This window comes from Hippocampus zosterae, chromosome 1, assembly GCF_025434085.1.
Source record: "Hippocampus zosterae strain Florida chromosome 1, ASM2543408v3, whole genome shotgun sequence".
NCBI classification, from domain to species: domain Eukaryota; kingdom Metazoa; phylum Chordata; class Actinopteri; order Syngnathiformes; family Syngnathidae; genus Hippocampus; species Hippocampus zosterae.
This window is the reverse complement of record NC_067451.1, coordinates 5,972,870-5,988,390: the sequence shown is the minus strand read 5'-3', so window position 1 is coordinate 5,988,390 and position 15,521 is coordinate 5,972,870. Positions and strand designations below refer to the sequence as shown.

Genomic DNA, 15,521 nt, shown 5'->3' with positions numbered 1-15,521 from the left:
CCTTTATAGTCTATTCATGAAGCACAATGGAAAGCTGACTGATTTCATAAAGGATTGTTCTACAACAAATAAAGCCACTAGCGTATTCCATTATTTCTGGACAATAACCCACTACTTTTAGTTTTTTTTCCCCAGACCGCAAACCCTTTAGCGTTTAATGTAATGTGGTTTATATAATATTAATGTATATTTAGTCATGGGCAGCCCGGTAGTGCAGTGGTTAGCACGTCGGCTTCATAGTGCAGAGGTACCGGGTTCGATTCCAGCTCCGACCTCCCTGTGTGGAGTTTGCATGTTCTCCCCGGGCCTGCGTGGGTTTTCTCCGGGTGCTCCGGTTTCCTCCTACATTCCAAAAACATGCGTGGCAGGCTGATTGAACACTCTAAATTGTCCCTAAGTGCGAGTGTGAGTGCGAATGGTTGTTCGTTTCTGTCTGCCCTGTGATTGGCTGGCAACCGATTCAGGGTGTCCCCCGCCTACTGCCCGGAGACAGCTGGGATAGGCTCCAGCACCCCCCGCGACCCTAGTGAGGATCAAGCGGTTCGGAAAATGAAAGGATGAATGAATATTTAGTCATATTTAGGGATTAAGGGTTAAGTTCAGCAACACATGGAAATGTTTTTGGAAACGTCATTGCTGTCAATTCCAATGTATGGTAAAATACGTATTTTTTAAGCTTGTACAGGTCAGACAAAAAAACCTCTCACTTTTGAAATGACTATTAAAAATATGTTTAGGGACACATAAAGCCATCTCTGATTACAATTTGCTGTTGAGCAAAAACCTCTCACCCCCTGAAAAGTTTAGTTTTTAATTTTTACTTTTTTGTATAATGAGCCCCTGATAGTATCTTTACTGATCAACATGAAATTGGGTGGACATGTCTATCACAGCACACCACAGAAATGTATTAAGGAGCCATGAGATTGCACAGGAAGTCAACCATGTTGCATTATAGCAGCCATTTTGAGTGAGTACCGGCGCTCATACTACAGAATTTGTCCAAACCCAACTATTAGTGAGCCAAGAAACATTTACTGAAGTTAATTTGAGGAAACTCTCAAGGCACAACGGCCAAAAATATTCTCCAAAAGCGAAAAAATGATGATTGCCTCAGTTTATTCACAACTTCACTTGGTTTGAAATCTGGGCCTGCTTCGTTGCACACAAATCTGTAAGTTGTACCGCCATCTAGTGGACAAGCCTTTCATTGTTTTGCAGGGTACAATACACCACTGTTATGGATAGATTAGTGGTCAGTATATCATGATAGGAACAGTTAATTGAAATTCTGCTGCTTTGACCACGTTAAGACCAGTTTGTTGGCGAATGGCGGTGAATCTGTGAAGGGAAAATATAGCACAAAATGTATAATAAACTCACCCAACCAAATAGCTCTTTGGATTTTTGAATTCAAGTTAAATGGAAGCGGTCTGAGCAGAAAGTGAACAGTGGGCTGTAGATGCTCGTCACACATCAAAGTGTGAATGATCAGGTTGCAAGCATTCCCGCTGTGAAATGTCAAAAGTGTCCATTTTCCCCGAGCCAGTACAAAGCACCGTGGCTGGCGCATTGCGCAGTAAACAACTGTAAAAGACAGCCAGTGAGGTGGCAACCACACTTTTTTTCTTTCTCCCTTTTGAGCATTACAGTCGAAGTAAGTGGCCAAAGAGTGCCTGGGTGTCAAGTCGAGAAAAAAAAAATGCAAAGGAAAAAAAAAGTCGATTGCATTTCGGCAGACACATAACAGCTGAAGTGCAGTGATCTTGTGCGTCTGGAACAAACACAGCCGACAAGATAGGCGGACAAAACGACTGCTGTTGCATCACCTAGTGGTCTGCTCGGACAATAAGAAATAGCCCTCACGAATAACGTGTCAAAAACATTCTCTGAGTGAGTATGCATGTAAAAAAAAAAAAAAACAACTGAAAAATTGAAGTCCGTTGGAATTCAATCACACAAACTAATTAAACAAGTATGTGACCTTTGATAAGGCGAAGAATCTGTGCACATTCTAATCCGACTCTTGCAATGAATGGAAAGAAGGCTAATTAATAATTAGATTTTCTTGAGAATCAAGATTTACTTTTTGGAAATCTTCATCATTGACTAACACGTGGTGGAATTAATAGTAATCAAGCAAAAATAATTCAAGATATACACATAGCAAAAACTTAAAAAATAAATAAAAGTAAAAGTGTAAGGTTTGGTTTGTTTTGTTTATTGAACATAAAACATATACAGTAATAATTTGACAGAAAAGAAGGTAAATAAAATAGTTAAAGGAAAGAAATCAGTCATCATTCAACACAGTTATTATGTTCAAGGGAGTAGGAAGATTAAATTCAATAAAAATATAAACAAATGATGTTTACATATAAAGCATAATAAACATCGCAGATGTACTACGTTTGGATGCAGCATTTTTTTGTGGAAAAGTGACTTATGAGGAAGCGTGTGTGTGTGTGTGTGTGTGTATGTGTGAGAATATATATATGGAGAGAGAGAGAGAAACTCTCACACTCACACACACACGCACACACACACACACACACACACACACACACACATCACACTGCAAAAATTATTTGGGGGCATTGGGGTCACACAGTTTGACGGGCCTGGAAATAGACCAGGCCATTCGGGAAAATCAAAACATTTTCTTGAAATTCCTGATGGCCAGCACACCTCTGTGTATAGTGCACACACAGACAAATGTATATTCAGACAGTGGACCTATTATGGAGCCTTGTTGCACTCCCATATTGTACACAATAACCTGAAAATTAAACAACCAGCAGAAGCCATCTGCGTGAGCTGGTCAAGAACATTTCTGTCTGGACTCAAAAGGGAAATGAGGACAAATAATTGTATGCAGTCTATTTAGGAGACTACGATCTTGACAGACGAGACTGCCGATTTGATTTAATTAGAAGAGAAGTGTCATCCCCAATTGGATTTTGAACTATAACGCTCGCATGCTAATGCCTTAGCCTGACTTTTAATAAACAAAAGGTAAAAGTGGGCTTAATAAAATGACGAGAAGCTATGAAATGTGATTCAGAGGGGCCTGGAACGACAGGCGAATCAGCTGTCTCGGAGCTGTGCTTTTTCATTCGGATGTTCTCATTTGTATCCGCACCTGTGTCATTCACAGCCTTACGTCTTAACCTAATTTCATGGTCTGCGGGTCGGGATGGATGACTCTGCCGCCGCTTGTACACTGAAGGGAGGGGGAGTGAGCGAGACAGCACCATGACTGTGTGAAGGTGTGCACAGAAATGATCACCAGTACCCAAAGAAAAAGCAAAAAGGATATGCCGCCGCAGCAGCTATCGAATTGTAATGCCTGCCGGATATTAACCTTTTAAGTTCTTTTCTGTTCTCAAATACGTCGAGCTCTTGCGAATGATGGATCAGAGGAACGATCAGAGGTGGAAGCCATTTCGCGCAAAGCAAGTGTTATTGTAATACGTGAGCTGAAAGGTGCATGAACCTATTTTAACACCTGGAGTAGACCTTTAAAAATCTCATTAAAAGCGACTCAAATGGATTTGGATAACACTCGTGTGAATGTGCTCAATTTGCTGCCAATTATACCGGAAAAGTGAAAAACCAATGACAACTCCAAAAAAAATAAAAATAAAACATACGTCATTTATAATGTTTTCTTGCATCCTGATTGTCTTTGGGTGCCTATCCAGAATCCCACCTGGTGGCACCCGTTGTGCGTTTTGATCCAAAGTTGTCTTTGAGCAGAGATTCCAAACAACTGTGCCGTGGCACATTGGTGTTCTGTGAGAGATCATCAGAGGTGCACCAGGAAAAATATCCATTTAACAATGCCTACATTCTGAGCCTTATGCTCCCAATATTCTGATCTTTTCACATTTGGTTAAACTGCAATCATCGGCAACTGGTCTTTTGCCCTCACTTACATTTGGATTTTGGCCTGTTTTACTGCCTCTCCTCCCCTGGTTTTGTCTTCAGTTCCAATGCTTTAATGTTTTAAGCAAGGAATGAACAGATTGTTCAGCAACGTGTTGGATAACAATATAACACAACTCATGCATCATATCCCCTGTGTAGGAAAAGGAATATTACTAATATTAATGCCGCACTGGTGAGCTCAGACAAGAGTTAAGACATTATGAATTCCATTTGAATACGAGGTCACAGTACGGTTGGCTTCAGCGACAAGGCAAAGGACTGCTTGGAGTTCAAGTTGGATTCATAACGCTTCAATGAACAGTATATTCATGTCGCAGTCTTATACTGCCACCAGGTGGCAATTGTAGACACAACAGAAAATTCAGCATTCAATTGATATTTTATGACATTTAGTTTAGTTTCTTTCTATTGACTGATGCCATTGCCGTGTACATTTGAAGTAACATTTTAAGGGGGTGCTTTTTTCCCCTCATTAAAATATACATTACATATTTTTTTATTGGATTTGTATTCATTCCAACAGGAAAAGAATGATATTATACATAACTGTTTTGAGTTGCAAGCATGGTCACGGAACACATTGAACTCATATGTGACTTTGGAACTAGTGTATCTTGTTCAGATCAAAGGGAAGTTGCTTCACTGCCCAGAAATATTAAATTATGTGTAAGATATTAAAGCTATTATGAATATGCTAATATTCCCTTTTTTTTTAAAATACAGACTCACCCCTACCCCACAATCTAATGACAGAGGAACCACTTATGCAGATATGTAATTACTGTTATATTAATGCTATATCGCGCTCTGTTGCCTGGTGACAGATGTCACCCAAAATAGATGCCTTCTATGTCAGGCTTCGATGACCGTGTACGCCATGTAACAGATTGAATTAGCCAATTGTGGAAAAAACGCATGGGCGCGTTCGCTTTGGCTAACGCCCTCGGATCATTAACACCACAAGCATAAGTGGTTAGCATGCAGTTCCCCCCCCCCCCCCAAAAAAAAATGTAAATACAGTGGAGTGACCAACCCTGGTCCGATTTTGATTGTTTGATTGAGTTATGACATGGAACAAAAATAAAGGTGAACCAGAGAGCATTGCTAACATTATCCTAGTTATTAATATGTTCATTTATTTAGTTATTTCCTTGGGACGGTGCCACATTAATCAACAATGTAAATGTGCTGGACTTAGCATAAATGGTAAGTTACCATAAATTAATCACCCATTGCCTTCTTTAAGATAATTGTTTTCAGTATTTGCAGTTTTTTTTTTGTACCAGGAAAAAAAAAATTCTGGCGTTTTGGTAACTTTAACGTTAGTGGTTTTTTTTGCTCTTGTTTTTGTGACACTTCAAACTATAAGTCAAGTCAAGTCAAGTCAACAGTATTTATAGAGCACTTTCAAACAGCCATCGCTGCATACAAAGTGCTGTACATGGAGCGATTTAACATACACAATAAACAGTAAGACAAATCGGGAATAAAGGCGGTAGAAAGCACCAAGCAGTAAAATCAAGAACAGATATCCAATTCATAAACATGCTACTAAATCATGACATGGCTCGAGCTCAATGTCAATGACCCAACTTGTCCCAGTTCCAACGTGGTGGCCATTTCTCTCCCTCATGATCATTGTGACAAGCCGGAATCCACCACCTAATCTCTTTTTAGGAACCATATGGTGGAGATAAAAGTGCTGTGTCAGCAGTGCACCCCATTTCAACTCAAGATCAGTGCGGATCTCAAATTCAAAGTGATCTACAGGCACCCGTTAGTCATTGAAGTGATTTTCAGCCGAGACACTCATCCATGTCGACTCACTGAAAAACCTTCTTGACAAATCTATTCGTCCGTGGCAGTCAACGGTTGAATTCTAGTTGATGTCCATGGCAGCGAGTAGATTAAGTATATTTTAGACTTTTTTTAATGTAAGGAGTTTAACCCTTTCGGGGACAGCGGTTACTACAGTGGACATCTTGACATGTTATCAGGCTACAGGGTGCAGGAAAGGGTTCAGCAGTACTTCATTGATGGACGTATCTCTACCATCAATATGACTGTAATAAACTTCTGCAACCTCAAATTATTTAAGTTCACCATCCCACATGTTTTCAGATGATGTTGACCATGAATTAGTTTGTTTCCTCTCGCAGTTCTGGTCAACCTGTTGGGACAACCATAAACCACAGAAACCACGGGCACTTTAATGTCAGCACTCCGTCTCGGTTGTTAACAAGCCGTGGCGAGTGCGGTGGAAGCGAATCAACTCTCCCAGCGAGTCCCGCAAGTGCACTGCAGTCACTGATCGCGCTAAAACACGGCGCGGTATTAATTACTGTTTGTAAACAATGCACTTTGTGGAGATTATCGCACGTGCTCAGCATCCGCCGCCGCGCTAATTCTCGCCTGTGATTAAGCAGTGAGGCAAAGACAGCTGCTCAAGATGAGTTCATTGGCATGTTTAATGAATTGCGCTCAAGAAAATGATTCAATCATTACTTTGATTAATTCTCCACGTGCTGGATAATGCTTCAAACGTCTGCTAGGTGTGTCAATAGCGGTGCAAACTGGCGAAATGAGGCTGACCCTTTTTAGATTTTGCAGGAAATAATGCGGCCATTTATTATTCTGACGGTATGGTTGGATCGCAATGCTAATGCTCGCTTTGGAGGAAAACACCACAAGGTGAGGTCAGCGGAATATTTTGATTAACACGCTGTCACCCTCAACTCCTTGAAGGAAAAACAGAACCAATTGAGTGCCGGTCAATTTTGAGCATTCTGTGTTTTCAAGCTTCACAGAATATATATAGACTATATACAGTATATAGACTCTGTTTTTACAAAAAACAGAGTCTAACAAATACAATATGAGACTCTCTTCTTCCATCAAAAAAAAGATGTTCCATGTAGTTTCTTTTTCCTCCCAAATCACCTGGCTTCCTGTATTTAATGCACAACAGTGACTTTGATGCTTTCATAAATTTTTCTGCTTTCATATTTGAACAGTCCTTTTGGTCGATAAAATACCCAAAACACCAAGGAAAATGTGTTTTAATGGCAAAATAATGTATTTAATAATCACCAGGGTAATAAGTTAACACTTGATAAATGTTACATACTTCCAAGCTATTCAGTTGTAGTAGTAGTATTTAGTAGTGTGTGTGTTTGTTTGGTTGTGAATGTGTAGGCACATGCATCAAGTCATCACTTCTAATTTTAAAGAATATTTTCTTTATGATGTCACACACTTTGTTGTAGATTTAACAGGATCAATCACAAGCTGCTTATAACAACCGAATTTCCTGGGATCCACCAAGTTAATCAGCTTCCTCATTCCATGATCTAAAAGAGAGCCTGCCATTTGTTGGCCATAGTTAGTTTTATAATTTATATTTTAACATTCCCGGCTTGATGATCAAATTCGAGCTGGTCAAGACTTTTGTCTGCCTATTCCCATTAAAAAAACAAACAAACAAACAAAAAAAAAGACAATTTCGGTCGTTGGCGCTCCAAGTTGGGCTTCACGTTGCTGATCTTTCATGTCCACGCTGCTCAAGCAGTTCAATTTCCCCTTTGCGCATCAACCGTGCTTGGTGGCTCGCATGTTGTGAGACTGTGCTTTTTCTTCGCCCCCTCAGACACGCTGACGAGTGGCAAACATCTAACGGGAGCAAGGCAAAATCATTTGTGAGAGATCTTGTCAAACAGATTAATCCCCCACCCTGAGCCTCGGGGTTCTGGACCGTTTTCCTGTCATGCTGCTTTGCCAGGCTCCCTCTTGATAATACCCCAAAGATAAAATTAATTGTGCAGGGAGATGTGGGATGGGGAGTATCCAAAAGGACCTTGAGCAACGCGTGGAATGCTCTCCCATTCTCACTCATTCTCTCTGCATGTGAAAACACTGAAACCTGAGAATGCGTCACGAGCGTGACACGTTGCAAGACCGTTGTCGTCCACTTTGTGCGCATATTTGCAAACCTTTCCAAGAGTTACAAAATGTGGAAGGATGGGAATAATAGTCGTTCCACCAAATGCCTTTTTTTCATCAGCTAAACAACTTGAGGAATTGCAGAAAGTGGAAGTGAAACAAGCTAGTAGCCCTTTGTTTGAGCTTTCACTCATCACTGTCACTAAAGCTCTTCTCACGTTGGTAACCACAATCAAGAGAGGCGGTATGAGCAGCGGCTCATTTGCATGAAAGGGGACCACCTCCTCAAAACACAATTTCTCCTCAAAATCATTTTTCTCTATCTCACAACACAGTCTCAGAGCAAGAGCCTTAAGACAAGGTAGAAGCTAATGACAGGACCATGGGAAGCTACAATCAGTCACCTCCTCTACATGGATGACATAAAACTGTATGCTAAGAACGAAAGGGACATAGACTCCCTGATCCACACAACTAGGATCTACAGCAGCGACATCGGGATGTCATTTGGGCTTGAGAAATGTAGTCGGATGCTGACTAAGAGAGGAAAGGTTGTCCGCACTGAAGGGGTCTCACTCCCTGAAGGAACAATAGCAGACATTGAGGACAGCTACAAGTACCTCAGTATACCACAAGCCAATGGCAACCTCGAACTGGCAACAAGGAAAGCGGCTACGGCCAAATACCTCCAGCGAGTGAGGCAAGTCCTAAGAAGCCAGCTCAATGGCAAGAATAAGACCCGGGCAATAAACAGCTATGCCCTGACAGTGATCAGATACCCTTCAGGAATAATAAGGTGGCCAAAGGAAGAGATTCAGACCACGGACGTTAAAGACCCGAAAGCTCCTAACCATGCATGGAGGGTTCCATCCCAAATCCAGCACCCTGAGACTGTACGCAAGCCGAAAGGAAGGAGGCCGGGGACTAGTGAGTGTGAGAGCCACTGTCCAGGATGAAACATCCAAGCTCCATGAATACATCAAGGAGAAGGCTCCAACGGATGACGTACTCAGAGAATGTCTCAGACAACAGAAGATGAGGCACTGGAAGAGGGACCATCATGGGAGGACAAGCCCCTACACGGGATGTACCACCGGACCATAACTGAAGTGGCTGATGTCAAGAAGTCCTATCAGTGGCTAGAGAGGGCTGGCCTAAAGAACAGCACAGATGCACTCATCCTGGCTGCTCAGGAGCAGGCCTTGAGCACCAGAGCCATCGAGGCCCAGATATACCACACCAGACAATACCCAAGGTGTAGGTTGTGCAAAGAGGCACCTGAGACGATCCAACACATAACTGCAGGGTGTAAGATGCTGGCAGGGAAAGCCTACATGGAACGCCATAACCAGGTGGCTGGCATAGTCTACCGAAACATCTGAGCGAGTGTGGACTGGAAACCCCAAGGTCAAAATGGTAAACACCTCCAAAGGTGGTGGAGAATGACAGAGCGAAGATCCTGTGGGACTTCCAGATCCAGACTGACAAGATGGTAATGGTGAACCAACCAGATATCGTGATCATAGATAAAGGGCAGAGGAAAGCCGTTGTAGTGGACCCAAGTGATGGAAACATCAGGAAGAAGGAACATGAGGAACTGGAGAAATACCAAGGGCTCAGAGAGGAGCTGGAGAGAGCCTGGATGGTAAAGGTGACAGTCGTGCCTGTGGTGGTCGGAGCACTCGGGGCAGTGACCCCCAAACTAGATGAGTGGCTGCAACAGATCCCGGGAACAACATCGGACATCTCAGTCCAGAAATGTGCAGTGCTGGGAACAGCAAGGATACTGCGCAGAACCCTCAAGCTTCCTGGCCTCTGGTAGAGGACCCGAGCTGAATGAGGGACGGACACCACCCAAGTGGTGAGACGAGGATTTTATATATATATATATATATATATATATATATATATATATATATATATATATATATATATATACACACATACAGATACACACACACACAGTATATATATTAAAAAAATCAATTTGAAAGCTCTCCACTGACATACGGTACATCACTCATTGTGAAATACCTGTGAGGGATCAAGGCGGTGGGATAATAGCTGGGGAAAGGATGCGCTTTGCTGCCCCGTGACAGGCATTTCCAATTAGACGAGGTAAATAAATAGTGGCTCATCCGATTGTGGGATTCATCAGTCTAACTTGCCTTAAATCAGATCACAGATTTGGAATCCTCAGTCATGGCGGTGGTGGGGGGAGGCACTATGATGTTCTGGCGCGACAATTATACTTGGGGAACACAATTTTTGTTGAGCTCAATCTGACAGCTTTTTTTGGGGGGGCTGCTGAATTCAAAACTGATGAACTTAGTTTTTCCCTATCATAAGTTTTTCAGCTCCAGGATCCCCATTTTCTTTAAAGGACCCGAGCTGAATGAGGGACCTTTGTCTCAGACCTTTGTCTCATAATCATATTTTGATCTTAAACCCAAATGTCTGCAGTGTACAAAAACAAAGGAATTGACCTTGCCATTCCAATACTTTTGGAGGTGGAGGGGACTGCTAATTTTTTGTTTTGTCTTACATACGATACAATAAATATATATGTATGAAAATAAAACACTAAGTCGAAAAAAATTGCAGGCTTTGAAAACAAAACAAACCAAAAAAATGGAGGGAGGCAGGAGGAGAGCAGGGTTAGACTGAACCAAATGCATTCACGACAAAATACTCGCGGGAGTACACTGGAAAAACTAACTCAAATACACAAACAAAATCCTGAAAACTACATGAAAACCAAAAGTAACAAACTAACAAAAATACTACAACCTATGACACCTATGACACGATGGTTCGACCAAGACTGACAGAACCCAGGGAACTAAATAAAAGCAAAGTGACGACACAAGAAGAAACACCTGCACAAGACACAAAGGATTGAGGGAGCTGATTGGTTAACACAAGGGACCCGGATAACAAGAACAGGTGGACACAGAAAAGGCACACGAGAGAACAAAAACCAAATTTAATCCAAACAAAAATAAAATCAAAACACCATGGAACTTAAAATGGTACGCCCATGTTTAAAAGGTGTAGGTCAAGAGTGACACCATGTATCTGTAAAAGGCGCATTGGATTATAACGTGCACTGTCGGCTTTTGGGAAGATTGAATTCTTTTAAGTGCGCCTTATAGTGCGGAAAATGCGGTATTGATAACAACTGTTTGCTTTAGTGTTGTCTTTTCCAACCCCTCTGCTTTACTGGGGTACCTTCATATTTAAATATGCCAGCTAGTTTGTTTTCGTTTCCTGAATCAAATCTGCAATCATATGAAAAGACAAAGGGTGGTGGGTGAGGGTGGTGGAGCATTAAAAAGTGTTGTGCGACATGACACCGTTGTTGTGTTTGTAAAAGCGTGAAAAAATAACATTTTTAATTCGAAGAAAACTTTATTACTCAGATTTTATGAATCATTTGGGAGCCCTCGAAATCTCAGCCCCCCAAAATCCAATTTTTCTACATGTGGGTGGGCGGTCAGGGGGTTTCACAGGCAAAGCCATCCAGCCTACATCAGGCACAGCTGGTTGCGAGGGAGCGCAGGTGTAACAAACAAGTCGCCTCTGGCCTTTAAAGCTCGCCCGTGTGCTAATGATCGGAACCCGCCTCGCCGAGTCTCGCCATCCCCAAAATCCAACCAAATGTGCTGCTTCTGTGTCACAATGCACTCGAAGCCAACCATCGCGCCGTTGCAATCAGCCAGACACAGCTGGCTACCTGCACCTCTGTAGATTAGTTCCTGTATTGCCTTTTTCAATTAACTCCAGCCAACATTATCAGAACGCATCGTGATTGTGAATAACTTCCAAAAGGGGGGCCGAATAGCCCCCCTTTTTTTTTTGTAAATAAAGTGACATACTCATTAATGTGATGAATGGCTGTGCAATTCCCTCAGAGCCTTCCTTCAAGCATTCCTCCCCACACCTTCCCCGTGGGGTAATTCCGGGGAAAGAAAAGGGCGAGCGCTTAAAACCTGCGCCTCAAAGTGCTGACGCAAGCAAGGCCACCAGCCAAACGGTCGCTTTTTTTCAACTGTTGACACTCCCAAGGACCCATCTTGCAGTTCACAGCAAATCATTAACTTCACCCCGGCCAGAGCCACTCGCCGTTGTAGAGAGATGATGGTGAGGGGAGGGGACACTCCAATAGGAGTGGGGGGGGGGGGGGGGGGTGAGAAAAAAAAGGTCATTGGCAGCCGTGAAGGCTAAATAAACTGTATTATTGTCTTGGGAATGCACGGGATGACCACTGACAGATCTGCCTGGAGAACACAAAGATTCCAGATAGTAAGGGAGGGAAGAGGTACAACGTCAAAACATGGGAGTTTCTGGTAGCGCACAATGATGCGACAATCGAATTGAATGCACGACGGTTTCCGTGGCAACCAAGCTCTTTGTGACTATTTATCTTAATGTGAAGAAGGCGTACGCAAGCTGCATCACGACCACCAGGTGGTGATTCTCAAGATAAATGACACCCAGAACGATGACAAGTTCTCAAACATCTATCCATCCTTCCATTTTCTTCTCGCAAGGGTGCTGGAGCCTATCCCAGCTGTCTTCGGGCAGTAGGTGGGGGACACCCTGAACCGGTTGCCAATCGCAGGGCACATACAAACGAACAACCATCTGCGCTCAAAATCACACTTGGGGACAATTTTGAGTGTTCCGTGCATGTTTTTGGAATGTGGTAGGAAACTGGAATACCCGGAAAAAAACCCACACAGGCACGGGGGAGAACATACAAATTCCAGAGAGGAAGGCCGGAGCCGGAATCGAACCTTGCACCTATACACTGTGATACTTCTCGAACAATTAAGTAAACTAAATAAATAAATAAAATAAAAAAAGACTAAAATGACTTAGTAAATGACTTCCACAAGAATGAAAATCAAGAGAGAACAATACTTTTTAAAACACCAAAAATAACCTACACTGGAGAACAATGAAATACTGTATAACAGTGCTCAACAACGTCTACAAGTTACAATACGATACATGCTGATTTATATAGCGCTTTCACAACAGCGGCAGCTGTAACAAAGCGCTTTACAAAACAGTTAACATAAAGTAAAATAATAAACACAACACAACACATAAGAAACAGAAAGTTGTGCATTCTTAACCACTTTTCCATCACACGCTTTGTTGTTTGAAGCAGTTTGAGATGAAAGAGGAGAGAATCAAAGTGTCCTTTAACTAGTGGATCAGAGACGTCATGCTCAAAATGTGCACACGTCGGCTACAAGCTAAGTTTCAAAGTCAACAAGAAGCTGTAGCATGCATTGACGAAAAAAAGAGATTGGTTCACTTCTCCTGTCCCATGGAAATCCATTTCAATTCCAAGCGGCGATTCACGGTTCCAAATACACATCGGCGCTCTTCGCCAACGCTCCTCTCTCCTCATCCTCAACTTCAGCGGCCATCCATCCAGCCGCACCAACGCCAACTGTCCAACAGCGCTGACATAGCCACTGAACAAATCGGGGTTGTGAAAAATGCTGCCCTTCACTGGCGCAAAAAACACAAGCGCCCCAGGTCTGTCCAGCACCGACAGTCAATGGCGCCGACATTCCTCCCAATCAAAATCTGTGATGAACTACTTTCAGATGAATCACAAACTACACGTAAAATGATGGGGAGGGAAAAAAAAATCACTGAACAATTCAAATCAAGCAGTTCACCTCACGGGCAACTTTAGTGTCGTTTTGACATTAGGTGACAGTAAAAGTCTCATGGTCCTTTGAAATCCCTGCACAGAAATGTGTCCCTTCTTTTGGAAGGCCTCTGTTTCCTCGACGGCTCGTGTTTTTACAATGAGGCTCAAGTTGAAGTGGCACTTGGGTTCATTTGATTTTGAGTCCCGTGCAGCGCCGAGAGGCAAGTGTGTGAGGTCCTTTAAAGTAACAGGAGGAAGAAGAAAAAACTAAATCCGCGTTCTTAGTCTGGTCTTCAGTTTAAGCCAGGATTGCTCTCAAGTTTCCATGCCCCATGACAGCATCATGTCTGCACATAAATACTCGAGAGCACCTCTGGGTTTGCCTCGGCAAACGAGGACACACCATATTCCCTATTTCTTACCTTTGCCAATTTGCTCCCGGGAGGCCTGCAGCCCTTGTCTTTATTTCGGGAGTTCCTCATTGATCAATCACTGTCAGGGTAGAGAAGGCTGCTCTGTAATTGCTCAGTGTTCTAATCATGAGTGACACCCCCACCCTTCCTCTGTCGCAGGTCTCAGCAGAGAGAATGTGCCTTGACTTTCACACTGAACACCTCAAGGTAGGCTTTTTTTTCCCCTTTATGCACACTATTTCCTGGGGTTATCTTTCAAAATGGTCTTTGAGTGAAGCTTAGTTAAGGCATTCGAGGGTAGAAGCCCGGAATTGAATGGCAGAGGACTTTGTGAGAATATATACTGTGTATATATATATATATATATATATATAAGATATAATATAAAAAACCTAAAAGCATTCAATTTTGTTAAAAGATGACGGTGTGCTTTATAATCCGATGCACCTTATATGTGGACCAGATTTCTTGGATGTAATATTTTAAATGTCCTGTAAAGTGGTTGTGAAAGCGCTATATAAATAAGGCTGCATTATATTATATTGTATTGTATTAACTTTAGCCTAGCTCCATCTGGTGGATGCATAATGCAACTCCATCCCTTTTTTGTAGCTTCTATTCTATGCTCCTCATTATGCGGTGAATCTTATATATGAAAACCATTTTAGGTTGGTCAGTCATTGGGGGTGCGCCTTATACTCCGAAGCGCCTTATAGTGCAGAACATCCAGTGTGTGTGTCTGTGTGTGTGCATGCGTGTGTGTGTGATATATATATTCATTCATTCATTCATCTTCCGAGCCATGATCCTCACTAGGGTCGCGGGGGGTGCTGGAGCCAATCCCAGCTGTCTTCGGGCAGTAGGCGGGGGACACATATATATATATATATATATATATATATATATATAATATATATATATATATATATGTATATATATATATATATATATATGTATATATATATATATATATATATATATATATATATATATATATATATATATATATATATAAAGACCTTATCAGGCTCGGGAGAGCCTTCCACCATCTAGTGGAAGAGCATTTAATTGTCATTCTATGTGGCGTAGAAAATCATTCATTATTTGTAGTAAATCATTTTCAGTGCGACTGATTATCTCTCATGGCGCAGTAGTTGGGAAGTAGCGGGTACATGGCTTGCAGTGGCATAACTATTTACTTTTTCTTTTCCTTTCATTTTTTTTTTTTGCTTGTTAGCTGGTGCCGTCAATCCAGACCACAATATCTGACATGTGATGATCTGCCTTGTCAAGGAAAAGGCACAATTGCAAAGCGTCTATTTTAAAGTCAACCCCCAGCGCCAATGTAAAACACCCTGATATGCAAATGAAGCACTGCACTTCATGCAAATTTCGAACACCGCCGATTTGCCAATGTCATTTATGTGCCGGCTCGAGAACAAGCGTCCGTAATGTTTTATTCGCCTCACAGTCCGAAGAAGAGAAGGTCGCGTCGACACGACATGATTGTTTTATTCAACGTTGACGGATCCGTGCTGATG

General features: G+C 42.2%; 1 protein-coding gene across 31 annotated transcripts in view; it reads left to right on the top strand.

Moving 5' to 3' along the window:
- The window catches only part of LOC127604875 (receptor-type tyrosine-protein phosphatase delta-like), a 313,271-nt gene that overhangs the window by 128,891 nt on the left and 168,859 nt on the right, over nucleotides 1-15,521 (top strand). For all 31 annotated transcript variants that reach the window (XM_052072299.1, XM_052072264.1, XM_052072256.1 and 28 more), the window contains exon 8: nucleotides 14,140-14,187. The gene's annotated coding sequence lies outside the window, so the exon portion shown is untranslated. The remainder of the gene's footprint in view (nucleotides 1-14,139; nucleotides 14,188-15,521) is intronic.